Here is a 9,948-nt window from a genome sequence, read left to right on the forward strand (position 1 = left end):
CCCCCGCCCTTTCCCTCTTCCCCTCTTCGATCCCCCGCTCTCTCCCTCTTCGATCCCCTGCCCTCTCCCTCTTCAATCCCCTGCTCTCTCCTTTTTCCATCCCCCGCTCTCTTCCTTTTCCATCCCCCGCTCTCTCCCTCTTCGATCAACCGCTCTCCTTCAATCCCCCAGTCTTTCCCTCCTCCATCCCCCGCTCTCTCCCTCTTCCATCCCCCGCGCTCTCTCTCTTCCATCCCCCGGGGTTAATGGGGCTCAATACCAGGCATTATGGAAATTAATGCTGTATCTGTTTAAATACAGCAGACACACGTTAGATCTATATTTAAGTGGTGCCTACAGCTTACTTTTTGTAGGTCTCCTGTATGACTGCCCATCACACCCCCACAGTTTGTACCCATACCATCATGAAAAAAACTCTGCATTTTATCTTTTGAGCTATTACCTACTGTTTTTCTGAGGGTTATCATTTTATTTTTAAAAAATCCCTAAACATTCTGATAGGTGGCCTTAGATTTTTATCAAGCACAGTTTGATGTTATGCAGAGTATATATCTAACTCAATGGGTCTGATTTAATAAAGCTCTAAAAATTGGAGAAGATGGACTATCATGGAAGAACTTGGTGATCCAGAAAACCTGAGATGAATTGGATCCAGGATTAAAAACATTTGCCAACTAAATAGCAAATAATTTTTAAGAAATCCATTCCAGGTTTGCTGGATAACTCCGCTTCTACCATGATAGTCTATATTCATCCAGTATTTGAGAGCTTCAATAAATCAGGCAAGCTGCACAGACCTTAAAGTAGCAAAGCAAATTCAAAACTTTACCATTCTCATAGGCAAGCTATACAGTTGGTATGAGGTTCTTCCCCTGAAATGCCCACTGTTTCTGTGGCCAAACAACTCCTCCTTGGGTTCATCAATCAACAGCACATTGGTATTGAACATACTGATACAGGCCAGTACTTCAGGAGCAAACACTAGTCTATCTTTAATTGTACTGTTAGGATAACAAAATGTTTTTTCCTGACAAATCTGCGTATAATTGGTGCAATCTGTTTCTGATTGTAGGTGTATGCATTTTGACACTGACTGTTTCAAGAGTTAGCTGCAGATCCTGCAATAGATCTTTGGGGATGGAAATGGGAATTGGCTCTTGAAATGAATTTCCTGAGCTGGCCATTTCTAGACATATTAGCTGTCATCTTAAATGTTCACCAATTTTAGATTATTTCCTCACAGTGGAATGATTGACAGTTGAATATTTACATCCCTAAATACATTTCTTAATATTTGGAGCTAAAGTTTATTAAACCAACTTCCAAATGTTGTCTTGACAGGTTCTCTTTCGGCTGCATAAAAACAAGGGAATGCAGCATGTAAGTAATTTTCCAAGGAAATAAAAGCTCCTTCATGACTTAAAATATAAGGCCAGATCACCTAGGGCACAGAAGCTCTAAAATTCTACTTCTAAGGTCCTACTGTGAGAAAAAAAGCTAAAGGAATCCTCAACATTCACATTGATCCTAGCGCACCAAAATAGTTTAGGGTGTGAAAGTACAAGGACTCCTGCCTGGACCCCAGCCCATTCCCGTTTTGTTTATGTATCTTTCTATTAAAAGCTTTTCAGTTGTGATTTGGGCTCCTGTATTTTTTTCATTCTAGCTAATATATATATATTATAACCGAATATACATCATTATTATAAATTTATACAGCTAGGATGACTTTCTTATTATACAAATAGCCATGTAGCTGCCCAAACTACTACATACTACTGAATTATCAATACGACCAGCACAATTTGCAGCTTTGTTCCTATTTGTGTTACGTTTTTTTTTTTCTTTGGGTATTTTAGGTCTAGTAGAAGCAAGGTTGTATTATCAGAACTCAAGAATTAGCCCAGTAAGAACAGCAGAGTGGTTATGGTAAAGGGATGAAAAAAAGACCATTCAAATGATGTCCTTGGATATGCCAAACCTGAGCCCAAAGTTTGCCTTGCAGACCTCAGCCACAACCAACCTCATACAACCCAATGGCAAGGAAATGTTGGAGGGGACAAAAACAGGTCCAGTATGTTGGATAGCAGGTGATCATGAGTGCTGGGCTTTGATAACTGGGTGAGCAATTAGGAGAAGTTTTAGAGTCTGTCTGGTATTTATTGTTGTCCATGGCTCTATTGGTGAAGATTATCCTTATGACAACAATAGGCAGATTATTTTCATCATAGTGGAATGATTGACTTTAATGGAAATATTTTAACTCTTAAGTGATCACAAGGTTCTCTCTTGTGGCTTTTGTAATTCCTTTAATAAATGAAATAAATACACCACATAGGTAATACCAAAACAGAACATCCTCAGTATAAGACCATCAGAATACTCTATAGCTAGGTTCCTATTATTGGTTTCTATACAGATTCAAATTTTATGGATTGGTGGATAATTCTAAAGGTGTGCTTATTCTTCCACATGACCAATCTGTATTTTCTTTCATTTAGATTATGAAAATGAATATATCATATCAGATGTATTTGTTGTATTTTCAATTATATCCCCTTTAGTTGTAGGCACCGTTTCACTTAGTTTTGTGTTTATATGTTAAAAAAGAAAAAAAATCATACTTTCTATTTCACATTAATGTATTTTAACAACACACTCGATTGTTTACGTAGAGTTCAATTTTAAACTCTTTCCAAAAGCTAAAACTCTTTTGGCTGGATTATTACTACAAAATGACAGCTCTTCTAGTATCACAGCCCCATGACACGTTTACTTGAACTCTACTCGGTATGTGAAATTTCAAACTGGCAGCAGTAAGAAACACCTGTGCCTGACGCTGGCATTGTGCGCAAACAATGAATAACAGTTACAAGAACTGTGTTTAATAAAAAGAAAATTGTCCCACTGCTCTACCTGCCTGGTATGTAAGATTTCACATTCAGAATGGAGTTAAGAAGCACTTGCTTACTTATGTATTAACATTTTAAGATGTTTTCCAGGAAAGCTTTGAAACTGAATTGGCATAATTAAAGCTATCATGCTGTCATCGCAGTTGATTTTAAATGTATTACCATATACCCTGGGTTTGACATGTTTATAAAGTACATTTTTTACATTATACTTGCACTTTAACTGATACATTGGCATGTCTCATGCTCATTGGTGATGCATTTGTGGGTGGTTGTGTCACCTCTCCAGTTCCTCTCCAGCTCTGTCTTTTATTGAGACTCTGATATGTCATGGGATTTGTCATATAAAATATAAATATATGGAAGAAGGCTCTAATCATGGTATGTTAAGTTGTAATTGTAGATAAAATGTAAATCTAATTCAGTAAAATGGCCCTTCATCAGGGCTATAAATATATAATTTGGATCAACAGAAGCCTTCACAAATGGTGGATCTCCTAAACTAACTATTCCCAGCCAGAGTCAGAGGTTCCTAGGGGTTCACTGAGCTGTGGCTCATTGTGCCTTCATAATCCTGGCCCCAAGTCCACTTGACAGGGCCATTGACATGACACCAGTGATCTTTATAGCTGTCTGCAAGGGTTGTATTCTGACTGCCTTTGTGTCAGGGGTAGTTTTCCCCTTGGCCAAAAAGTAGTTTCAGAAGGGGTTCCCCTAAGACTTGAAATGATTTCAAGGGTAATTTTGGGTAATTAGTTGGGAAAACCTGTTCTAAATCCTTGAATGATATATTTTATTGAATTTGACTTGAAAAAACATTGATACATCTCATTTGGAACATTCCTTTCTATGTTTTAAATCTGAGGTACATGTCCTTTCATGTGCCCTGTCATTGGGAATGACATCAAAAGTAATAGCCCTTTATCAGTTAAAATACACAAACAGTATCCTCATTTAGACAAAGTGATCCAGGACCTCTGACATCTATTTCCCTATTTGTCATGCCACATGATTAAGCTGGGGGTACCTAGAAATGTTAGGAAACCAAAAGGACTTACATGCATGGATGCATGACTTACAATCACACAACTAATTTGTGAATATTAGTATAATCAGCCATCGCGTCACCAATGAGTGGTAAACTCTGGGCACCTATGCCCAGACTATGCACATATATTTATTAAGCAATAAAAGAGCTTTAAAGCAAGCCATCACAAACCTCTGTAGCTGCTGTATATTAGGATGGTATTCCTAATATCCTAATATCACATAATAATATCTACTAATATATAAAAGTATCCTACTCAAAGTTCATAAAAGAAAATAACTAAAGTCTATCAATAGTGTTTGGATGCTCATAGGGGCACAACAAGTGTGCAGATTGTTTTACTCAGAGATTATACATAGAAAGCTAAAAAAGCAAATGTCAAATGGAATATGTTGTTTATTCCCCTTGATTAATTGCATTTTTCTTTAAACCTTCCAGCCATTTCTCTTATTGATGGCATTCCAGATCGGGCAACCCACTTCCTATTAGCTCAGGTTGTCATGCATACATACACCATGGGGGTGCTACGTAAAGTTACCTTGGACTCCTTGTACAATACTGCGGGGAGTGGTGTTATTTAATAACTAAATGTTCTCAGCACTCTTAATGACCAACTACCACTACTGCTGAAGACAGAAGGTAGCTGGGCTGGCTGACCCCTTAAGTTCTCAGAATGTATTCCTCTACTTCAGCCATTCTTAACCAAGGTCTGTGGAACACTAGGGTTCCTCTGAAATTTTCTAGGGGTCCAACAATCCAATTGTTGGTATCTGTATGGTTCCTGAGCCAATGCTACTTGCTAGAGCCAGTTGCTTGACAACAATCTTTTTAAGCTTTGTAAAGGGTAAAATTCTAATAAATACTGTAAGGGGGCAACTTAAGGAGTATTTTTCCAAATTACTATCAGTGATTTGATTCCATAAGTCCTAAAAAGTATGTTAGGGGATCATCTTGGGGAAAGAAAAGTTCAGAAAACGTGATCCAGGTAGTAAACACTGTACTGACTATGCAGGACTCTTCACCTTCCTATCTCTGTATTTCAGCCAGCGTAAACTTGCTCACTGATAAATTAGTGTTCTCCTTCTCTAGTGCGCAGTTAGCATTATGCTGCAAGATGTACATCAATAAATCTGGGATAGAACCTTCGACACACGGCTCCGCACTGATCTGAGTTATGAACCCCTCACCCTAGTACCTCTGCCATGCTCTGCAGTAATCTATATAGTTACAATGCTAAATTTCTGCAGATAGATTTTAAATTAGCAATCTTTTTTTTTTCCCCCACAGGCTGACACCCTTTATCTAATTTTTTTAGTGTGCTACAAGGTAACCTACATAGGGCAATGTTAGAACTATATGAAAAGGCAAACCGTTGTCTGGTATAAACCAAGATCTGATCTTTGATTGTTATCAAGACTCTGGTGAACTACAGGTTACAAAATGGCCTGCTAAACTATTGTGCTCCCTTAATCCCCTGTTTTGTCTCACTTGCAGAATCTGCAACATATACCCTATATTGTGCAGGTTTTAGTGCAGCAGTTCCATCTATGAATGACTAGAGAGGAACAGCATATAACTCCCCAGGTTTATGCCAAATACTGGCATAGTTTGGGTAAACAAGTCATAAACTCTGCAACACTGTAGGCGCAAACACTGCAACAAAGGCTGGTCTTCGGGTCCCACAAAAAGCATATAATGGAGTGTAACTTTAATGCTGGGTCCAATATCTTGGAAGGAATAGATAAGTGGTAACCTAGGCCTCCCTCTTTACCTCCAACTTTGTCTCCCTCTCCTCACCTCTTCTATTGTCTTCTCCTTTTTTTCCCACTCTCTCAACCTGACCATTTATTTCTTTGAACTATGTCAGATGTTTTGTTTGATGGGATATATCGGGGCCATTTGGCACATGTGATGTCTCTGAGTGCCTTTGAGACCTTTCCAAATACTGTGCAATCAGGATGTATGGATGTATACACCCCTGTTTTGAATGCCTTGATCTTCATGTACATAATTGGTTATTGTATCTTCTTTATTATTGTTCTTTGTCTGTTTTATTAAAAATCTTTCAATAAAAATTTACATTCAAAAGGAAAAGGTCGAGAAACGCTGCTCTAGACCAGGGATCGCAAATTTTTATGGCCACTAGGCCATTTATGGGGTGGGCGGAGCACACCTGACTGGACCCGCCCCAATGCCCCCGCCACCAGGGAAGGCCCCCTAAAGTGAAATCTCTCTTCTCCGCATGCATTGCGGAGGAGTGGGATTTACCTTCAGGGAGCTTTCCCTATTTACCACGGTGGCAGAGATATCAACGCCGGCCGGGGTAAATAGGGGAGCAACTGCAAGTTAGCAGCTCTGGAGCTTCAGCAGCTCCAGTAGTTCCTAACGCCCCCTGGCCGATCCGCCAGCGTTAGGCCGAAAGGAACTACCAGCTAGGCCAAACTAACTTCCAGTGGATATTTAACATTGCCCCTTTCAAAAAGGGCTAATCTTCTTACATATACATAATTCTTTTTATTTTTAATTTTATTTTTATACTTTCTTGCTCTACATTGTTCATTGTTTTTTCTCTTTTGTAATGAAAAACAAATACAAAAACCTAAAGCATACCTTAACTTAACATTTTTACTTAATGGGAGCACAGAGCCTCCTGAGATTCCTCTGGCTGCTCCTTCTGCGCATACCTGATTCTGTATGTGCAGAAGGGGCAATTTTTTCCATCAAGGGGAAACAGATGCTGAAATCACCCATACACAGTGAGATTGCCTCTTTTTTTTTCCCCCTTCACAGCGGCTACCTTACCCAATCTCACACCTGCGCAGTACAAGATTGGGTGACGTAACAAGAAGACCAGAGGAGAAGACAGAAGATGGTGCTGCCCGGTGCTTCCCCTGCGCTGGGACGAAGAGGAATCCAGGACGTCGCAGAACCAGATAGCAAGAAGTACCAGCGCCATCGAGAGATCTGCAGGATTAAAGATTGTGTAATTTTTGTTTTTAGTTTAGTTCTGCTTTAAAAGCGAAACTTTCACTGAAAAAAAAAATCACTTTCCTTTAATTGATAAAAGCCCTCCATCCATGTCCAGCGAGTACCGTGCTGACTTGGCTATGCTCTTTCTGGGGCTTGCCATTCCATCCAGTGCCGCCATATTTGTAACTCCATGTTCCTGGTTTTTCCTGATGTCACCCAATCCCACACTGCACAGGTGCGAGATCAGGTGGCATGTCTTCTTCCGAATTTGAAAAAAAAAGAACATGCACCTTCAGTCTTTACCACCATGGTAAAGATGGAAATGGAGGGGATAATAAAACATTAAAAAACACATTTTTGTTTCAATATGTAAAAAGAGTGATGTTGAAAATATGATAATAGGTCTGCTTAATTAAGTCTATTAGGTACATATTACGGTCAATTATGATAGGCTGCTACTGGAGAGTCCAAATGCTCACATTTATGCAAAGGACAGAATAGCATGAGGTCCTTTCACACTATATCACACCTCTGTAGGTTAAGTGTGCCTAACACCTGGCTGGATTCATGCCAGCAGCCATGAATATATTTCTGTACAGCTACAGTGTCTGGAAGCATACATGAAAGCAGAGGTGTGAAGGAGAAGAAAGGAACAGAAGGCCTATAATGTTTTCCAGTGTTGTGAAAGAAGGAACACCTTTAGATGAGTATGCTCCCTGCTGATCCCTGCTAACCAATCATGAGTAAACCTATGGAGGATGTACATCTAAAAAGATGCCATCTTTGATACAGCTCTGTATGTAGAGAGCCCTGGGGCTGCAGATTACTTTGTCAAGAAAATAAACTTCCAATATCTTTGATCCAAGGGCAGCTCTCTGTGTATAAGAAAGTTTATCCGACTGGTGCAACGATTGCACACCAAGTGCAGTAACTTAGTTTTCAGCTTACCATTGTCAAATTAGGTATAAAAATGGTTACAGGTTTTGCGGTGTTCTCATAATACTGCACACGCAAACCTGTTTGAGTTGCTTGCATGGTATAAAAATATGCTTGTTTTTCAGAAAGATCCTGAAATGCATTTTAAAGAATCTGAACATCTTTAAGTCATATCATTAGTTTAGCCTTACCTTTTAGGGATTACTTAATTTGTATTATTTACTTGTTTTTTCTCCCTGCCAAAGGACAATAGTCTGGTTTTAGGAACTCCCATCTATTGCCTGTAGAAAGCATATAGATAGCAGAGCTTAGTTATTTGTCACCACATAATGCCCAGCCCAAAGGTTAATTGGTGGAAAAAAGTATCCTCAATATTCACTTAGTGCCTCAGCATGTTGCCTGTGTGATTGATCTTGACCTGTACCATCTAGATCCTGTGTCACCTATGCTTTATCTGACCTGCTTGCCCTCCATTAATTCATTTTTCCACCTGCCACTCACTGCTGCTTCTCATTTAGTTTTGGCTTGTATATATTTGCTGAATTTTGCTTGACCTCCCATGCATAGTTTACCAGCTAGTACAGTTTATTATATTATGTTATGTGTTGTTGGCGCACAAAAAAAGTATTGACTTGAATATTATTGTGATATTCTTTAATACATATCATAGTCATGTCAGACGGAATATTACCTTCAACTGCCTTGGCTCAGTGCTGGTAAAGTATATATGTCATAAACGTTAGGTGCTGTCAGGATTTCATGAGAAGATTGTCACCTTTACAGATATCCAAAAAAAAAACATGGATGTCATCTAAACTCACCTGAGCAACCCAAACTGCTTATTGCTTAAAGAACCCCTAGCAATCCCTGGATGAACCCCAGGGATGCAAGGAACCCTGGTTGATAAACATTGCCCTACAGACTAAAACTGACCTGACAACAGGGAAATGTAGAAATATAAGTGAATACCAACACACACATTCATCCCCTTGGAGTAAGGTTGCAGTTTTCTAAAAATAAAAAAAAAGGTGAAGATTCAGATTCTTACAATTCTCCCATTCTTTGCTGGTTTATTTAATTTCTCCACTGGTAATAGAAAATGTTTGGGGCACATTCAAATCACAATGTGGTTGATTTCTGTACAATATTATATTTGGTTTTAAACATTGCATGTTATTTATAATGTTCTTTGTGTTTTCCTCTCTTCTGTAATTTTCAAGACTTTTTTTCTATTCTCACGTTAGTTTCCATTTCCAGGTTCTATATTTTAATTTCCTAAAAAATTCCTGTTCGTATTTTAATGCACGCCTGTGGTCCTGTTTGGATAATGCACAGACACCATAGAGTATTTGCCCCATACGTATGCTTTATATTAGCATATTTTTGTCAATTATGCACATAAATGAGCAAACTGTGCATATTTGTAAGGTATTTTCCTCTGGAATCATAACGCTGCTTTTGAGATATTTTAATCCTTTAGCTTTGTTACTCCCATGAGTTAAACTTTCAAGGAGGGGATTCGATAGCATGGCTTGGAGCTGCTGGGTTCACTTCATTAGAGTATTGATTTTAGATATAAGAACAGAGTAACTATATTCTCACTAACGTACAGAGCAAGCTGGCAACATCAGATTTACATTATCATATTAATTAGAACGTTCATTGCGGGAATGGAGAGCCGTAAGAGAGAGAGAAATGCTACTGCAAAGCCTTTTCTAAAATCTTTAACAATCCCGCAAATGAGGAGACCAGACTACTAATAGCGGTTTTGTCTATTATGCATTTCCTGGGAGAGTTTCTTTATGCTGCTGTTCGGCAGGCGTTAGCAGCTCCAGGCAATACATAGGGTGAACTGAACTGGTCAAGAAACCTTAGGTAGCCCATATATTAGGACTCAAGACTCTGATGCCCCAAAAAGTGTTAGCATGTTGGTGTATTATGTTTGGCAATGGGTGTATTGCAGTCCTGCTGTGATTTGCTGTGTCTGCAAGTCTTAAGATTGTTTTCAGTTCACTTTTCATATTAATTAAGATATTTCATTAGATTTCGGTGCGTTACTTTATTTGACATCCTGTCTAGATC

This window comes from Pyxicephalus adspersus, chromosome Z (genome assembly GCF_032062135.1).
Source record: "Pyxicephalus adspersus chromosome Z, UCB_Pads_2.0, whole genome shotgun sequence".
Classification (NCBI taxonomy): Eukaryota; Metazoa; Chordata; class Amphibia; order Anura; family Pyxicephalidae; genus Pyxicephalus; species Pyxicephalus adspersus.